We start from the raw sequence: 19,847 nt of genomic DNA on the forward strand, positions 1-19,847 counted from the left end.
GTGTTAGTTCCAACATTGAAACTGAGTCACGGCAGTCCATACCAAGGACCCGTGTAACTGCGAGAGGCTTAGGCAGCTGGCTTTAAGAGAGAGGCTCCAGGGGCGCCTGGGTGGCGCAGTCGGTTAGGCGTCCGACTTCAGCCAGGTCACGATCTCGCGGTCCGTGAGTTCGAGCCCCGCGTCAGGCTCTGGGCTGATGGCTCGGAGCCTGGAGCCTGTTTCCGACTCTGTGTCTCCCTCTCTCTCTCTGCCCCTCCCCCGTTCATGCTCTCTCTCTCTCTGTCCCAAAAATAAATAAACGTTGAAAAAAAAAAAAAGAGAGAGGCTCCTGATTCAAGCTTTTTGATGCTAACAGCAGTCTCTCTGCCAGTCCGTGGGTACCTCTCCTCTCCAAAGAGCAGGATCCCCTTCCCCCAAATCCAGTCTGCTCAGCCAAGTCTTGGAATCCTGCTCAAAGGAGAAAGTCTGGGGCTTTTCCATAGTATTGGGAGGAGTGTAGCAAAGGAGAGATCCTTTTTTTTTTTTTTTTTTTTTTTAACTGGTTATACCACTGCTTATCCATTAGAGTAAGATAAAAATACCTGTTCCCAGCCTGGCTCCCAGAGCGCCAATTCAAATGAATGAGGATGTAAAAGCTCCTGGTAAGAAAATCTCTCCCTAGGTAGTTCCAGATGAAAGAACAGCTCTTTAGCACTTCTAGTGAGTTAGACCATGAGGCCTCTCCTTATAGCTGGCTGGGGTAATCTCTGCATTCTTTTTTCTTTTTCTTTTTCTTTTTTTTTTTTTTTTTAATAAGAGGGGAGCATAAAGCCTCAGAATAGTTGAATGAGTTTCCTGAAGTCACACAGTAAATCACTCTTAAAGGCTTGATTCTCTATGGGATCACAAATGAGTTTTAGGAATATTTGCTTTGCATTAACTCTTTGAAGGCAAGGCAGCAGGAAAGCACATTTTAAAAGGGCACCCTACAAACTGATGAGAAAACACAGTTTTAAATCTTTTTTTTTTTTTTAACATTTACTTTTGAGAGACAGAGAAGACAGAGCACAAGCAGGGGAGGAGCAGAGGGAGAGGGAGACACAGAATCCGAAGCAGGCTCCAGGCTCTGAGCTGTCAGCACAGAGCCCGATGCAGGGCTTGAACTTACCAACTTCGAGATTATGACCTGAGCTGAAGTCGGATGCTTAACTGACTGAGCCACTCAGGCAACGTGGTTTTAAATCTTTTTAAAAAAATTTTTTTAGTTTATTTATTTTGAGAGAGACAGAGACAGCGAGCAGGGGAGGGGCAGAGAGAGAGAAAATCCCAAGCAGGCTCTGTGCTTTCAGTGTGGAGCCCGATGCAGGGCTCGAACTCACAAACCATGAGATCATGACCTGAGCCCAAACCAAGAGTTGGACGCTTAACTAAGCGAGCCACCTGGGCGCCCCGAGAAAATTTTAATAGAAAGAGGAGAAAAACTCTCTCCTGACGTTCTGTTTTGCTGAGTCATTTTAGTTTTTGTGGGTCTCTCTGCCTTTCTCTCCTTTTCCCTCTCCCATTTTCCCCCTTTGCTTCAACTCTGCCTCTTCTTCCCTCCTTCTTAGCCAGCCCAGTCAGCAGTTTTGTCCCCAGGATACTTTGCTTTGCTTTTTTTTGTTGTTTTTTTCTTTTTTCTGCCAGCCTTTTCCTGCCAGCGGCCAAGGCCTCCCTTCCCTCCTGACTTCCTCAGTTGATCCTGTGCAGAAGCCGATAGCTTATCTCCATGCAGCAACAAGAAAGTGAGATAGTGGGCTCAGAAGCCAGCAACCCAGAGCATCCTGGGAAACGGCCTGGTGTTGTGAACTGTCCGGATCCCCCCCCCCCCCCGCAAGCAGAGATCACCAGTAGACGCTTCTTCCCTCTCGTCCTGGTCTAGTCTGTGTTTCCAGAATCAGATTAGGGCAGACGAGAGAACAGGTCCTGGGCGGCTGAGGGTATACCCCATCCCCTTGACTTTCAGACATCTTAACTTCAGAAGGAGTTCAAGCCCTGATTTTTTTTTTTTTTTTTTTTTTTTTCCCCTCTCATGTGCTGTGCAATATCTGAAAAGTCGTTCAGTCTCTCTGGGCACCAGTTTCTGCAAGCAGGTAGGATCCAACTGGAGCAGGCCTTTATGTATTTGACCCCAGGTTTGGAGCCCTGGCTGGTCCTAGCTGAGGAGTATAAGTACTTAATTGTCATTTCTAGTAACTTCTGGGGCACGTCCTCATACTTCTCCACTTCCTTCTCCTGTCATTCCATTCTGTACCCCAATGACCTGACATGGAAATTTTGTCCCGGGCAGGAATTGTCTCACCTGGAGGGCCCGCCGTTTCAATGCTGAGAAACCCCCTGGGGTTGGAAGTACGTTACTCATCAGTTCTTAATCGAATAAATATGCAACTTTCCCTCTACCAGAAAAATACTTTCTGTTCCCAGCAGGCAATAAAACGTAGAGCGACTGCTTCTCTTTCTGCCTCCGTCTAGGTTGGCGGTTCTCGAGTGGGAATGATTTTGTGGCCCCCCCCCCCACCCAAACACAGGAGATCTTTGGTATCGTTTGGAGGGTTTTCGGTTGTCACGATGGGGAGGGGGTTGCTACTGGCATCTAGCGGGTAGAGGCCGGGGATGACGATGTACTGGCTGGCCCTCTACACCAAAGAATTCTCTGGCCCAGGATGTCAATAATATGAAGGCCGAGGAACCCTGGTCCAAGTCATCATTTAGCAAGGTGTTTGGTGAAGTTTCGGGGTTCACGGAGCATGGAGAAGTGGCAAGAATTTGCTCTCAGAAGCCTCACGTATGTTAGATAGGTAGTGCCTCTGGGTCAGGAGACCTCCTATCTGAGAGGAGAGACCTAGTTCTTAAACCCATACTTGGGGAATTTACAGTCTAAAAAATCATATAGGAATATGATATATTACATCAATATTTATCCATTTAACATATATTTATTAAGCTCCTACTGTATGCCAGGTCCTATGGGTGGAGGCCCTAAATGAGTCCTCAATCTATGCACCTGCAAGGGAGTTTCCCTTCCTTTGGTCCTGTTTCCGGTCACCACTGTGGGCAAGTTTTGACCAATGTACTTGGGAACGGAAAGGACATTTCAGAAGGAAGGCAGTATAAATAGGTTCTAGGGAGCTGAGTAGTTAGTTACATTGGATGCATTGGGGGAAGTGCTTAGAAAAGTGGAAGCCAGGGGCGCCTGGGTGGCTCAGTCGGTTGAGCGTCCGACTTCAGCCAGGTCACGATCTCGCGGTCCGTGAGTTCGAGCCCCGCGTCAGGCTCTGGGCTGATGGCTCGGAGCCTGGAGCCTGTTTCCGATTCTGTGTCTCCCTCTCTCTCTGCCCCTCCCCCGTTCATGCTCTGTCTCTCTCTGTCCCAAAAATAAATAAAAAACGTTGAAAAAAAAATTTAAAAAATAAAAAAAAAAAGAAAAGTGGAAGCCAAACTGGGGGGGAGGAAAAAGGGCCTGGGCTCCAACATAAGAGCAGATAAGCCCCTGGGTCAAGGAGGGAGCTTGACCAGAGTGGGGAGGCTGCTGAGAGGTGAGGCCTGGTCAGTGCTGTGGGATTCGGGCCGGGTGATTGAAATTCTCGGAGTTGCGGGGCACCTGGCTGCCTCGGTCGGTGGAGTATGTGACTCTTGATCTCAGGGTTGTGAGTGCGAGCCCCGCGTGGGGTGTCGAGATTACTTAAAAATGAAATCTTTAAAAAAAAAAACCATCTGAGTTGCATGGGCCAACAGCATTGGAACTGGATGGCTCCGTTTTGCAATCCACCTCGGAGCTCATGGCATGTGTTGTGTGAGTATGGTAGGCAGAGAGAAACCATGGCAAGCCCAGGGCAGCCTGGAAATGCTCTGCGTATTTTCACACGCAGATCCATCTTACCTCCTTTTTTTTTTTTTTTTTAATTTTTTTTAACGTTTATTTATTATTGAGAGACAGAGAGACACGGAGCATGAGCAGGGGAGGGGCTGAGAGATGGAGAGACACAGAATCTGAAGCAGGCTCCAGGCTCCGAGCTGTCAGCACAGACCCCGACACGGGGCTCGAACTCACAAACCGTGAGATTATGACCTGAGCCGAAGTCAGACGCTTAACCGACTGAGCCGCCCAGGCGCCCCATTTTTTTTTTTTTAATGTTTATTTATTTTGAGAGAGAGAGAGAGAGAGACAGAGTGCGAGCAGGGGAGGAGCAGAGAGAGAGGGAGACACAGAATCCAAAGCAGGTTCCAGGCTCTGAGCTGTCATCATAGAGCCCGGCGCGGGGCTCGAACTCACAAACTGTGAGATCATGGCCTGGGCCGAAGTTGGCCGCTTAACCGACTGAGCCACCCAGGCGCCCCCACCTTTACCTACCTTGCACAATGGAATTCCCTTGCCAAGGGTGAGGGAAAAGGAAGGGCCCCAGAAAGCGGGAGCTCTCGTCAGCATTGGCATGAGCGGCAGTCGGCCAGATACCTGATTCTCCATTGTTCTGCCAGGAACTTTAGAGATGTGAGCGGATTCCTTTTCTCACGTAGTAGGCTGCAGATGGAGGAGGCTTTTTGATAGGAAATATTACATGCATTCATTCATTCCACCAACATTTATTGGGTGCTTACAATGTATAGAAATTAGTCTATTCATTATTCATTCATTCGCTTACAGTCGTATATTGAACACCGGCTGTATATGTGTGGCACCATGCTACATGCTTAGGGGACAGAAACAAAACACAGCCCTTTTCTCAAGAGTTCATGGTGGGGGGGGGGGGTGGCGGGCAACCATTTCTTAAATTCCTACCATGTACCGAGCCTCAAGCCAAGAGCTTTAGGTACATGGTTTTTGCAATACTCAAACGAAAGGCCCCCAAAGTTTAAGCCAATCAGATAGCAGTTAAATTTAAAATAGAAAAATGTAAAATAGAATTACCCTGTGAAGCAGCAATTCCACTTGTGGGTATATACCCAAGAGAACTGAAAAGCACGCCCTTGCGCACGGCAGCATTATTAAAGGTGCAGGCAACTTAGGTGCACATCGACAGATCAAGTGAATAAACAGAATGTGGTGTGTGCATCCACGGAGTCTCACTCAGCCTCAAAAAGGAAATTCTGCATTTCCCGTGCTACAACTCCGATGAACCTTAAGGACATGATGCTAAGTGGAATAAGCCAGTCACAAAAAGGCCAATTCTGTGCGGTTGCCCTTACGTGAGATACCCAAAGTCATCGAGTTCATAAGAGACGGAAGTGGAATGATGGCTGCCGGGGGTTGGGGGGAGGGCAGAGTGGGGGGTCGGTGGTTTCATGGGTATAGAGTTTCGGTTTATTCAAGGTGAAAAGAGTCCCGGAGATTGGCTGCGCAGCAACGCGAATGTACTGACCTGCACCCTTAAAAATGATGAAGACGGTGAATTTTGTTATGCACGTTTTACCGCAGTTAAAAATAATTTTTGAAGTTTAACCCATATACCCTAGGTCTGATTCTAAGGTCCCACTCTTTTCCACTGCAAAAACAACTATCAGGTAGGAGGGAAAGGAATGCATCATTCGAAGAGTCCAGACGAGGAATAATTTATTAGCATGTCGATCTTTGCATCCAAAGATGACTGCCTTACTATTCTGGAGGGCGCATTTGGGGCCAGAAAGACAAGTACTAGCCACAAGCCCCACTCCGAGTCAAGATTTAAGATCTTTTTTTTTTTTTTAATTCTTTTTTAATGTTTATTCAGTTTTGAGAAAGAGAGAGAGAGAGAGAGCACGGGGGGCGGGGGCGGGAGGGAAAGAGAGAGAGGGAGACACAGAATCCGAAGCAGGCTCCAGGCTCCCCACTGTCAGCACAGAGCCTGACGCGGGTCTTGAACTCACGGACCGTGAGATCATGACCTGAGCCGAAGTCGGACGCTTAACCGACTGAGCCACTGAGGCACCCCAAGATTTAACAACAATTAGAGTCTGATGCAGTTAAAGATGCAGACTTCCCTAGGTCTTTCTTCAGGAAGATCTTTGCCCCAGTCTTCCATTTCACCCAACCCCTTTCTGCCGGCTCATGCTGCTTTGCGGGGGCTCAGGGCTGAGAGCAGAGGTCACTCCGGGGGGGAACCAAGTATTCCGGAGGCAGAGTTGTGGGAGGGGTCAGCTGGCAAACCCGGGAAGCAGGCGAGGTGTGGCTTTCAGGCCTTGGGCTCTCCTTGTCTGCAGCTGGCGCAGGGCTGAGGCTGGAGCCTGGAGATCTAGCTTCTGCTACTGACTTGCCATGAGACGCCGGGAAAGATGGTCTCCTTCTCTGGGCCTTGGTTTCCCCAGCTGCGGCATGAAGGGTTTGTTCTAACATGAGTTCTAAGGCTCCTCCTCTGGCCTTGGCCTTGCAGGAGATTTGAACCTTTGGACCCCTTGACTCTATTGGTTCTCCTTCTCTCTCACACCTTCTGTTTCAGCAAAACTGTTCTGGACAGGCTCTGATAAATCCATCAGTGCAGAGACACATTTTCTCCCAAGGGTATTTGCATTTCTGTTGGCCTCCAGATGAGAGAGACTGAGGCTCTAACTTGGGCTCTCTTTTGATTGGAAGGAGCAGGGCAGACATGGTGGGGTGGAGGGATTCACCCCAAGCTGCCAACTGGCAAAGCAGGGCCTGGCCCAGGGCTCAGTCCTTGGGTGCAGATCTTGGCCCACCTCTCCCAGTGTGGCACAGACGTGAACCCACCATGCCGCCTCTTCTTCTGCCAGGGACTCTGCGCGGGTGCTGGCAGCCCCCCTGTCCCCGGAGAAGTGAGTTCCAGCTCGGATACCGATGAGGTCATCGAGATCCCCCGGTCTGAGCTGGAATTTGGCAGGACGGCTCATGGGGCAGCTGTTTGCGGTTTCTCTTTTCCTCTGAAGGAAAGTCTGAGCAGATGATCTCCTAGGTGCTGCCTGTTTCCATGTGAGGGAGAAGCAGGATGTGGCTCCAGATCAGTGGAACGGGAGGGGGGTTGGCAAGGAGAGTCTGGGGCGACACGTAAGCGACATATTTTGTGAGATGAAAGATCCCAGCTTCTTTCAGTAACTTCTTCAACTCTGCTTTTGTTCTTGGGAAACCTCATTTCGTCCCCTAATATTTATTCATGAGGACTTTGTGTTTTTGGAGACTTTGAGGAGCAGCTGCTTTGGGTCTGAGGGAATTCACTCCACTGCGAAGACAGCTTTTCATCTACTCAATGCAGCCAGGCTCCTCATCAAGAAACATCAGCTCCTTGGGGTGCTGGGGCCTCCAACTCCAGGAGGATTAATGTGCAGTTGTGGAGGGCTCCCGACATGCTCTGCTCTTGGCCAGCCGGGCCCTGGGTCCTGGGGACAGGGCAGGGGCGGCTTCGGGGACACAGAGGAGGCCACGTGCTAGGACAGACATCCCTGCCTGGGGACCTCACAGAGCCTCTTAGGCCAGCAAAGCACTATAGCGGAGGCTCCAAGAGCTGGGAGTTCCAGACAGTTTCGTCTTTCAGAGGCTTGTGTCTTGAAGGAGAAACCAGAGACTTCTACCCACCAGAACACAAATGCAACGTGACATGCAAACAAATGCCCGGTGGGGAGGGCCGGGCTGGTTCAGTCACACAGAGGGGAGCTAGGACTAGAAAAAGACTTGCACAGGGTGGTTTTGACTGGGGGAGTCAGGAATTCTAGAATGTCAACCTTGGGAGGGATTTTAAGTTCTGGTCTAACCCTCTTATTTTCCAGATGGAAAAATTGTGGGAAATGACACGTCTAAAGTCTGCATTGAAGATGAAATTCAAACATACATTTTCTGGCCCTGGCCCAGTGCACTTTCCTCTACAGTTGATCTGTAAATGTCTGTTTTTTTCCAACATTTTAGGGCTTCATGTGTCACTAACCCTATGACTTCCCAGCCTGCTCCTTCTCTAGCCCTTTTTGTTCTGAGCGCCCACTCATCCTTCCCCTTAAACAGTTCACTGCTTGCTTTCTTTCCCTTTTTACTGGTAATGCAGGATTTTATTTATTCTGTCCATTAACAACTACATTCGAGAACATTTATAATATTAATGGAACTTAATCTAAGAGAAGTTCAACTTACTTTTTCTTACGTTCCGGTATCGATAGTCAAAATGATCATGGTCAAAATTATTACGTCAAAAACTTATGATGGGGCTTCTGGGTGGCGCAGTCGGTTAAGCGTCCGACTTCAGCCAGGTCACGATCTCGCGGTCCGGGAGTTCGAGCCCCGCGTCAGGCTCTGGGCTGATGGTTCAGAGCCTGGAGCCTGTTTCCGATTCTGTGTCTCCCCCTCTCTCTGCCCCTACCCCGTTCATGCTCTGTCTCTCTCTGTCCCAAAAATAAAAAATAAACGTTGAAAAAAAAATTTAAAAAAAAAAGTTAAAAAAAAAACTTATGATAGGCGCTTGGGGTTAGTCTATATACAATTTCTTTTTTTGGCATAAAGTTCTTGGGCTGCAAGAAAGAACATTTGGTTTGTTTCACTCGTAGGAATGTCTCTTAGTGCTGGGATGGCCTCTTTTTGGAATTTCTTCTGCTGTTGATTTTTTAGCATAGTTATCTGTGATTGTATGAATGGAATTGAGTGGAGAGGACTCATCATGTTTATTCCAAATAAGGGTACATAATTGATTACTAGACTAATGAGGAGGTAGGCAGGCAAGGCCTCTGCCCAATGTTGAGGCCAAGAGGTACAGCCTAAGGAGTTTAGCCAAGATTCAAGACTAAAATCAAATTGGGAGCTTAAAAAAAGAGCAAAGCCATTAGTCACTCTTTCTGGCAATGGTGAAGGTGAATTTCCCACCATTTTCCCTGTGGCTTAGACGATCTTGGTCCTTGAAGTGCCCGCTCAGGCCCCTCCCAACAACTCAGCTACGTCAGCACACTGCTGTCTTTTTTTAATGCCCGCCTGCGTAACTCAGCTCTGTCACAAGCCTCTGTAATGCTCGGGGGTGCTAAATGTAATGCTCCAAGTTGCATGTGAATGGGAGAGTCCTGGCAGGAGGCATTGACCTTCTATAAGATATAGGGAAATCGGGACAGTACTGAGTTCTTCCCGAGGCTCTGGACCGGTGCCTCTAATGTCCACTGTCAGCCCTTCAACCTGACATCCAGTGCCATACTCCAGGGCTTTTACCTGGCCCCCCTACCTGGTTACCTTCTCTCCACCTTCCACCCCACCTTCCACCCCCACCTCATTCCAGGACCGGAAGCTTTTTGTTTTCGTTTTAGTAATCTCTACCTCCAACGTGGGGCTAGAACTCACGACCTTAAGATCAAGAGTCGTATGCTCTACTGGCTGAACCAGGAGGTGCCCCAAGGACGGAGACTTTTTTTTTTTTTATGTTTTTGAGAGAGAGAGACAGAGATAGAGCGTGAGAGGGGGAGGGGCAGAGAGAGAGGGAGACAGACTCTGAAGTGGGCTTCAGGCTCTGAGCTACCAGCACAGAGCCCAATGTGGGACTTGAACTCACAAACCTCGAGATCATGACCTGAGCAGAAGTCAGATGCTTAACCGATTGAGCCACTCAGGCGGGCCCCAAGGACCAGAACTTTTTTTTTTTTTTTTTTTTTTTAATTTTTGGGACAGAGAGAGACAGAGCATGAACGGGGGAGGGGCAGAGAGAGAGGGAGACACAGAATCGGAAACAGGCTCCAGGCTCTGAGCCATCAGCCCAGAGCCCGACGCGGGGCTTGAACTCACGGACCGCGAGATCGTGACCTGGCTGAAGTCGGACGCTTAACCGACTGCGCCACCCAGGCGCCCCCAAGGACCAGAACTTTTAAAAGTGTTTGTGATTAAGGGATGCCTGGCTGGCTCAGTCGGTGGAGCATGCAACTCTTGATTTAGGGGTTGTGATTTCGAGCCCCACGTGAGGTCGGGAGATTACTTAAAAACAAACAAACAAAAAATCTTTTTAAAAAAATTTAATTTACTTATTTATTTTTAAAATGTTTTTAGGGGCGCCTGGGTGGCGCAGTCGGTTAAGCGTCCGACTTCAGCCAGGTCACGATCTCACGGTCCGCGAGTTCGAGCCCCGCGTCAGGCTCTGGGCTGATGGCTCAGAGCCTGGAGCCTGTTTCCGATTCTGTGTCTCCCTCTCTCTCTGCCCCTCCCCCGTTCATGCTCTGTCTCTCTCTGTCCCCCCCCCAAAAAATAAAATAAACGCTGAAAAAAAAAAAGATAAAGTAGGGGAGCAGATTTAAACTTCTTCTTAATTTAAAAGAATATTAGGGGAAAAAAAAGAAAATTGCACCTAAGTAGCATCACGTTGAGGATTTACTTCCCCCCAAATCACACACACACACACACACACACACACGATTTGTTTAAATTACCCTTCTCTACCAGTGTCCTCTGAGGTATATTGATAAGCAGCTAAGGGCTAAACTGAGTCTGAATTTCATCTCCTTTAATACCCTGTCATCTGGGGAAAGGGGCTGATGAGCGGTGCTCTACTGGGTCAGGAGAAATAGAGGACCTGCATAATCCAGAAAGGTCTGAACAATCTCGTGTTGATTGTGAAGAAAAACCAAGGGAAAAAGCAGTAGGATCAGACTCTGGCCTCACTCTTCTCATCCTAGCAAACCTTTCCCATCTGGCTGTTGTTAGGGTTGAGCTCCGATTGGGTTTGATTTATAATTAGGGTCCAGGAGAGGATTAGGGTTAGGGTTGGGGTTTCAGTTAGGATTAGATTCTGAGTTTGGGTATACGTTTAGTTTAGAGTTAGGGGTGGGACATTAGGTTAAAGTTATATTTAAAGTTAGGGTCTGGGGCACCTGGTTGATTCAGTCAGTAGATAGCGTGTGACTCTTGATCTCGGGGTTGTAAGTTTGAGCCCCATGATGGGTGTAGAGATTGCCTTTAGAAAATAAAAATAAGGGTGCCTGGGTGACTCAGCTGATTGAGTATCTGACTTCGGCTCGGTCATTAAGTTACAGTTTGTGAGTTTGAGCCCCATATGGGGCTTGCTGCTGTCAGTGTGGAGCCCGCTTGGGATCCCCTGTAGCCCCCTCTGTCTGCCCCATCCCTGCTTGTTCTCTCTCTCTTTCTCTCAAAAATAAATTAAAAAACATAAAGAAAAAATAAAATAGGGGCACCTATTTTTGGCCCAGTCGGTTAAGCGTCCGACTTCAGCTCAGGTCATGATCTCACGGTTCGTGGGTTCAAGCCCCGCATTGGGCTTTGTGTTGACAGCTCAGAGCCTGGAGCCTGCTTCGGATTCTGTGCCTCCCTCTCTCTCTGCCCGTCCCCAGCGTGTGCTCTGTCTCTCAAAAATAAATAAAAACATTTCTAAAAAATTAAAAATAAATAAAAATAAAGCAAGGATCAGTATTCATTTAATTTAGAATTAGGGTTAGGTCAAGGTTAGGGCAATGTTTCTCAGTCCAGGCACTACAGCCATTTGAAGCTGGGTAATTCCATCATGGGGGCCACCCTGTCATTTTTAGGATGTTTAGAAGCAACCCTGGCCTCTACCCACTAGATTCTTATAGTATCTACATCCTAGGAACCAAAAATATCTCCGGACATCGTCAAATGCTTCCTTGGGCGTGGGGGTTGGGGTGGCAACAGTGGGAGTCTCCCTTGGTTGAGAACCCCTGAGTTAACATCAGGGTTAGGGTTAATGTTAGGATTATGGTCTGGAGTCAGGTTGTTTTAGATTTTAGAGTTGGGTTTGTGTTTAGATTGGGGTTAGTTGAGAGGGTTGGGAAGATGTTTAGATTTAGGGTCAGGAGTGAGGTGAAGGCTCAGGTTCAGGTTCAGGTTCAGGCGAGGATTTGTATGTTGGTTATGTTTAGGGTTAGTACCTTGCTACAGATGCATTGTGGAAATATCATATCATGAATTTAGTGTCTTTCCTCTGGCATTATTGGCATTATTGGGAAGTGGCTGTATTTCTTGGGGAACAGAATACAAGGAGATGCCCCACACTGGGAAGCTCCCTGTAGAACCCCACTGTGTCTGTGGAGAGTGACTTCTTAAGAGCCTTCGTGTCTAAGGAAGGTCACTATTTGGGGTTGTTCCTCATCTCTATGTGTGCTGGAAACAGCCCATATGTCCACCTGCACCAGCCTATATACTCTGTGCCGAGACTCCATTTACATTTTATTGCATACGTCATTTGCGTAGTGCAGACACAAAGACCTTCATGCCTAAGGTCAGGAAACCAATATATATGGCAGGGCTCCCCTTCTGCCACATTGTCACAGGTAGGAGGAAGCCCACCTGAAGGCAAGGGTTTCAAGAACAGCACAGCAGGATGACTCAAGGACCCGAGCAATGGGAAGATCTCGGAGCTGGAAGCCAGGACACAGATTATTCACCCCTTTGTTGTTCTACTGTGTGTGGAATCACGGGCAAGTTCGTCGCCCTGCCTTAGTTTGCCCTTGTGTAGAATAGTCAGAATGGAACTCACCTGAAACCCTCCATCCCTCTCCAATTCAACCGAGGGTGAGGTTCATTTCAACAAGCTCTTGAGTTGTTTGGGAGGGAAGGTGCGGCGTCGGCCCACGGTAATTTTATTATTCTGTTTCCAGAAGAAAGGGGTGTATACAGCCTCTAGGCCAGCACCCGCGTGGTGGTTGGAGCCAGCCAAGGCGTCCATCTGCCCATGTCAGAGAATACAGGAGGGATGGTGGTGTCAGAGGCAGACGCAACAGAGAGGGAACGATGCTTCACCAGCTTGTCAACATGTCATTAAGGTGTTCCTGTGGGAACCAAGAGCAGAGGCAGGAGGCAGGAGACGTGGGAGGGAGGGGGGAGGGAGGGAGGGAGGAAGGGAGAGAAATGGAAGAGATGAAGGGGTCCGCATTCATCCCTGTCATGAGGAGAGCTCTATCAAACCAAGGCCAGGCCTATAAATCAGGCCATAATTAGTTGCAAAGAGAAAGCTTTAACATCCTCATCAAATTGATTAATACATCTTGCAGCTCAGGACAGGCTGGCCCTGCCTTGGAAAAACTGCAAGCTGGCCCGGCTGGATGGGAAGGGAAGGGGAGAAGGGACCGTTCTAGCTGTGACAGCGTGGAGCCAGCTGAGTTCTGCCCCTCAGTGTACTCACTTGAAGGAGGCTCGGACAGGTGGCAGGTGGGGCCGTTCTCAGTCCGGGGGGGTCATCAAGGGCCAGGAATTGGCCCCAACACCTCTGGCACATTATTGGTTTATTTTTCTAGGCCTCAGTTTCACCATCTGTAAAAGGGACGTTTTGAACCGGAGGAACTTTGATTACTTCCGGTTCAGACACCATAAATATCTAGGAGCTCAAGGGACAAGGATGTTTGGGGGTTATGGCCAGTAAAGACCTAATCCCAGGATCAATTCCTAGGATATCCAAAGGGGGGGGGGGGTCAGGAGTTTGGGAACTTAAGGAATCTGGTCTGCCTCGGGCTTGAGATTACCAAGTACTGCCTGTGTGTCTTTCCCAAGGCTAAGCAAGCAGCAAATACCCTTCATCTTCTAAAGTGGCACAGAGAGAAAAGATATGGATTGCCTTGGATTCACATCCTGCCTCAACCGCTTATTTGCCGTGTGTTTGGGGAAAGTCACCCAGCCTCCTCAGCTTTCTCCTCTATAATAGGCATAACAAAATAACAATATCTACCTTGTGGGGTCATTATGAGGAGTAGGTAAGATATATATGTCATGTGCTCAGCTCAGAGCCTGGCACATAGTAGGTGGTCAGCAAGTAGTAATTAGTATTATTGTTGTTCAGATGACTCTTGATATCTTAAAAATGGCATCTAACGCACACGGAGACTGAAAAAGTCAAGTCTCGTAAAAAAGTAAAGCCCTGGGGCGCCTGGGCGGCTCAGTCCGTTAAGCGTCCACCTTCGGCTCAGGTCATGATCTCACGGTTCATGAGTTTGAGCCCCGCGTCGGGCTCTGTGCTGACAGCTCGGAGCCTGGAGCCTGCTTCGGGTTCTGTGTCTCCCTCTCTCTCTCTGCCCCTCCCTCACTCGTGTGCACGTGCTCTCTCTCTCTCTCAAAAATAAATAAACATTAAAAAAAAATTTTTTTTTTTTAAATCAAGCCCTGATTCCCCCACAGGATGTCCAACGAGTCACCCTCCTGGGGTATAAAACGACATTTTGTGTAAAAGGTACTGGACTTGAGCTTAAAGACTTGGGTTCTGATCTTACCTTTGCAGCTTATGGGTTACATGACTTTGTGCAAGATCTTTCACCTTTCTGAGCCTTGCTTTCCTGAATCAGGAATGTTTTCAGCATTCAATCAGATAATGTGTATAAATGATCCTTGTAAAATGTAAGTCATATTCAAGCATATTTAAATATAAAGCCTTTTGGGGCCCCTGGGTGGCACAGTTGGTTAAGCGTCTGACTTCAGCTCAGGTCATGATCTCGCAGTCCGTGAGTTCGAGCCCTGCGTTGGGCTCTGTGCTGACAGTGGGGAGCCTGGAGCCTGCTTTGAATTCTGTGTCTCCTCTCTCTGCCCCTCTCCCACTCACACTCTGTCTCTCTGTCTCTCTGTCTCTCTGTCTCTCTCTCTCTCTCTCAAAAATAAATAAACACTAAAAAATTTTTAAACAGCATTTTATGAGCAGCATTCAGGGCATCAGTCACTTTTGTCTGCTGCTGACCGCCCCAAATCCCCCATTAGGAATAACAAATGAAATACATTTCTTCTCAAGCCCTTGGGACGTGCTCCATTGCTTGAAAGGACCCTGTGGGCTTTATGTCTTCTATAAATTGCATTTGCCTATTTCCTGCTTTAACAAAAACTCTCCGACTTAATTGCTTATAATAAACAAAGATCCTCTATTTAGTGGCGTTTGGGGCACATCCAGGTTTATGTGGTGACGCTATCCAAAAATCCATTCTTTCCTTCTTCCGTAATAATTGAACTGTTGAACATATGGCTGCTCATATGTATCTGTTTCCCAGACTCCCTTGCGTTTACGATGGCTAGATGACTAAGTTCTCGGTAATGGAATGAAAGCAAAAGTGATGTGGGCCAATTAGGAGCTGGGTCCTTAAGAAATGAGTGTGCCTCTTCTACACTTTTAATCCTTCCTGAGACCCAGAACACGAGTGTACCCTCCATCCACCTTGGACCAGGCAGATAAAGGCCACCATGGGGGGTAGTGGGAAAGCAAGGCAGAAGGAACCTGGGTCCCCGATGACAACATGGAGGAGAATCCCCTGCCAATCTGGAGCTCAAGCTGTTCTGTGAGAAAAAACATAAACTCCTACCGTGTTGAGATGTTGCATTTGGCGATCTTTATTATAAAGTTTAATCTTTCATCTTGAGGAATTACTTCTTTGCACTGAGTGTCCCTCAGGAGTCCATTTTCTTTTTTTTAATTTTTAATGTTTATTCATTGAGAGAGAGAGAGAGAGAGAGTGCACGCAGGGGAGGGGCAGAGAGAGGGAGACACAGAATCCGAAGCAGGCTCCAGGTTCTGAGCTGTCAGCACAGAGCCTGACACGGGGCTTGAACCCACGAACCGTGAGATCATGACCTGAGCTGAAGTCGGATGCTTAACCGACTGATCCACCGAGGCGCCCCCCGCCTTTTTTTTCTTTAGGAGTCCATTTTCTTATCCACCCCACTATGTTTAGGCTATAATGCCAAAGGTGGAAGACACTCTCCATTTTAAAAGACACAATAGAAGATTCCACCGCTTCTGCTCTATTTGAAGGTTGGGTCTGCATCTCATTCAGAGTCATCTTCTGCTAATAATTTTATTAAGAAACCCTCCATCCATTTCTACTCAAAACAACCCCCCCAAAAATAATCAACGCCATTGTCTTTTCTTTTCTTTTTTTTTTTAACATTTATTTATTTTTGAGAGAGAGAGAGACAGAGCATGAGCGAGGGAGGGGCAGAGAGAGAGAGGGAGACACAGAATCCGAAGCAGGCTCCAGGTTCTGAGCTGTCAGCACAGAGCCTGACACGGGGCTCAAACCCACGAACCATGAGATCGTGACCTGAGCTGAAGCCGGATGCTTAACCGACTGAGTCACCCATGCGCCCCAATCAGCTCCATTTTCTCATACTCTTCCTGCAAGAACAAAGTCTACTCTATTCCTGGAAAGCAGCTGCAATTCAAAGACCAATGGGGGGAAAGAAGAAGCAGAAAATCAGACAACTGTAGATTGAGGATGCCTGGAGGGATCCACAGGAATCTGAACTCTGACCCCGGCCCACGTGAAGGAACAGGGAGGGCTCAGGGACCACAGAGCTGGAGAAATAAACCAGAGGTGCCCAAATGACTCGTCATGAGCCGCCAGTAGAGGAAGTGGGCTTTTCAAAACCTGTGCACTGCTTTCTTATGCTTCTAATCCCCGAGAAAACTTGACCCTCACCGGCTGACCCATTGGCTTCCCACCAGTTTGTCATCATCAGTCAAGATTTTTTTCAAAGCCTATGACATTTAGAAAGCCTCCCTCCTGACACCCACCCCTCCCCTTTCGGAATGTGGTCCTGGGCAGACTCAGAATTGCTCTTTAACATGTTGAACTGAGCAGATGGCTTGGAATGTGAGCGCTGAATACCTCCTTTCAAAAGCCAAGAGGTATGGGAGTCCAGCAGACATGGGATCATGGGGAAGAGGAGACAACGGAGGAAGGACCACGGTGCCAAACAGCCACAGGTGGGAGCCAGAGGGGGGAGGAGGGGCAGCCTCGCCTTGCCACACCACTGGCCCGAATCGCAGGGCAAGGCCGGAAGGGAAGTACCAGTTGCAAAAGTTCCAACCTCATCTCACAGCTCACCAAATATTACGGCCTAGCCCATAAAAGCCAGCGTGCTAATCTGCCAGGAGTGTTAAACTCAAGGAGCTGTGACCAGAAGCAGGCGGGCTCTGGGGACAGGAGTGGGGAGGTAGCTCCAGCAGGCCAGGGGCTCCCCTTAGGCCTCGCCGGCTCTCAGGCAGCCTGAAACCAAACAGGGAACTCAGCCCTTGTTCTGGAACCCACGGCTGCCTCCTGCCTCTCCACGGTGAGAGCATTTAGGGGAGTCCTGAGCCTTCTTAGAGGGATCTGGGCCGCTTCTAGGCAGAAAATAAATGCTTTCAAGCCACATAAATCAACGAAAATTAGCAGGAGTCAAGGTAGAAATCTGTCCTCCAGCACTTGGATGTTTGAGCCACGGTTCTTCTCTGTGATTTAGAGCCGTGTGATTAGAGTGATCTGATCTTGTTTTTTTTCTTTTTCTTTTTTTCCTTTTTTGCCCCCCCTCTCCTCCCCTTTCCAGATAAAGTCCTCTCCTATGAGGCAGGTTCCCACTGTCTGCTAGTTTCTCTGGCTAGAAACAGGTGTGTGCACCTGTCCGCTCAGCCCCTTGATGGATCTCTGTGCTGTCTTGGTTCGTCTCCTCCCCGCCTGCTCCTTAACGAACAGTCCGCCCCAGGCCAGGGATGAGTTGTGGGTGGGAGCCCACATTCCGAAGAATGCTGCAGAAGAGGAGATGTGTGGCTGCTGACCCAAGTGAAATGCGGCACCACCCTAGAGGTGGAGGAGGGGGGCTGCGGTGATCAGAACTCCTCACTCTGACCTCTGAACTTGGGAGAAGATTGATAACGGGCATGAAGGTTTCCCAGCCCTGAGCCCCCTGCCAGAGGAGGAGCATATAACCCAGCCACTGATGGAAGTGTGAGCTGGGAACCAGAGAGCTGAGATGCAGTGTTTCACCTCAGAGAACGGGGACTCAGAGGCGCCTGGGTGGCTCAGTCGGTGAAGGGTCTGACTCTGGATTTTGGCTCAGGTCATGATTTCACGGTTTGTGAGTTCGAGCCCCCATCGGGCCCTGCGCTGGCAGTGGGGAGCAAGCTTGGAATTCTCTCTCTCCCTCGCTTTCTGCCCCTTCCCCACTCACATATGTGTGCTCTCTCTTTCTCCCCAAATAAAAAAAATTTTTTTTAAATTTTAAAAAATGGGACTCAGAGGGACAACGTTGTGTGGGAAGTGAAGGTGGAATTGGGAATCAGAGAGACACAGGTACAAATCCCATCTCCATCACTTACCACCTAGATGACCCTGTGCAAGTTTCTCAAACTCTGTGAGCCTCAGTCTCTACGCCTTTAAAATGAAAATAATGAGAGGCGCTTGGGTGGCTCTGTCGGTTAAGCGTCCGACTTCAGCCAGGTCACGATCTCGCGGTCCGTGAGTTCGAGCCCCGCGTCGGGCTCTGGGCTGATGGCTCGGAGCCTGGAGCCTGTTTCCGATTCTGTGTCTCCCTCTCTCTCTGCCCCTCGCCCGTTCATGCTTGTCTCTCTCTGTCCCAAAAATACATAAACGTTGAAAAAAAAAAAAAAAGTAGATTCTGTGACTCCCTCTCTCTGCCCCTCCCCCACTCGTGCTCTGTCTCTTTCTCTCTCTCTCAAAAGTAAATAAACATTTAAAAAATAAAATGAAAATAATGCTATTAATCTCACAGAGCTGTAGTGAAGGCTATATGAAATAATCAAATTAATGTCAAGTTTCTAGCACATGGGGTGCCTGGAACGTAGCATTTGCTCATAACATCATACTTTCCTGCCTTTCCACTCTTCTTGCCCAAGGCTGTACAGCAAGCTAGGAAAGAAATCAGTGTCTCCTAACTCCTCATCCAGTACCTGGTATCCATCCAGCTCAGGAATCTACCCACTCACTATGAGTTCTCGGTCTAGACACTAACTGAATGGCAGAGAGCAGCCCTCTAGGAGACAGACTAGGACATACCCATTCTTTTTTTTTTTTTTAATTATTTTTAATGTTTATTTACTTATTTATTTATTTTTAATTTTTTTTTAATGTTTTGTTTATTTTTGAGACAGGGAGAGACAAAGCATGAACAGGGGAGGGTCAGAGAGAGGGAGACACAGAATCTGAAACAGGCTCCGGGCTCCGAGCTGTCAGCACAGAGCCCGATGCGGGGCTCGAACTCACGGACCGCGAGATCACGACCCGAGCCGAAGTCGGCCGCTTAACCGACTGAGCCACCCAGGCGCCCCTAATGTTTATTTATTTTTGAGAGATAGAGAGATACAGAGCATGAGCAGTGGAGGAGCAGAGAGAGAGGGAGACACAGAATCCGAAGCAGGCTCCAGGCTCCGAGCTGTCAGCACAGAGCCTCACGCGGGGCTCGAACTCACAAACCCTGAGATCATGACCTGAGCTGAAGTCAGACGCTCAACCAACGGGGCCACCCAGGTGCCCCTAGAACATGCCCATTCTGAGGAAGGAAGAATCACACCCAGCATGGTATTGTGCCATATTCAGTGCCAGGTTCAAGCCCTGACTACAAGCCACCTGCAAGTTGTGACCCTGGGCGATTCCTTGAGCCTCAGATTCCCCGATGTGAAGTGGCTGTGATTGCAATCCTTGCTACAGGGTGGCTTTGGAGTTCAAAGGAAATAGTGGATGGGGAAACCCTGTGCAAATGATTCTTTATGGATAATGGGGTGCTAATCATTTTATTAACCAGATTTCTCTTGGGAAGGGAACGCTGCTTAGAAGAACACGTTGGTATGTGCCTATCATATGGCAGATGTTACCAAAATATTAGAGAAGGGAGAGCATTGCTCTGCATGAGAGAGACAAAGAAGAGAGAAAAGAGGAGGTGGGGAGGCTCCAAGAGGATAGAGAGAGGCCAGGCTTCCTGAATGCCACACTGGTTAGATGGACTGGGAGGCATTTTAAGAACAGTGGTGCCCACTGTGGTCATTAAAGCTGTTTGTGCCACATAACAGAAGCTCGTCCTCTTGTGCCCCTGCAAAGTCTTTGGGTTTCTCCATTAAACTCACCCATTTTGGAGCACTGATCACACGCCTCTAGTGATTTATACACATTCTTTCATTTATCCCTCTGTAACCTTCCACGGATGTAGCCTTGAGGCCCAGAAACCTTGGACAGCTTGCTCAAGG

General features: G+C 48.4%; 1 pseudogene; it reads right to left on the reverse strand.

Moving 5' to 3' along the window:
* Positions 1-8,395: 8,395 nt before the first annotated feature.
* On the reverse strand, positions 8,396-8,785 carry LOC122484674 (annotated as a pseudogene).
* Positions 8,786-19,847: the final 11,062 nt, after the last annotated feature.

The sequence above is a fragment of the Prionailurus bengalensis genome, chromosome E1 (genome assembly GCF_016509475.1).
Source record: "Prionailurus bengalensis isolate Pbe53 chromosome E1, Fcat_Pben_1.1_paternal_pri, whole genome shotgun sequence".
In the NCBI taxonomy this organism is placed as follows: domain Eukaryota; kingdom Metazoa; phylum Chordata; class Mammalia; order Carnivora; family Felidae; genus Prionailurus; species Prionailurus bengalensis.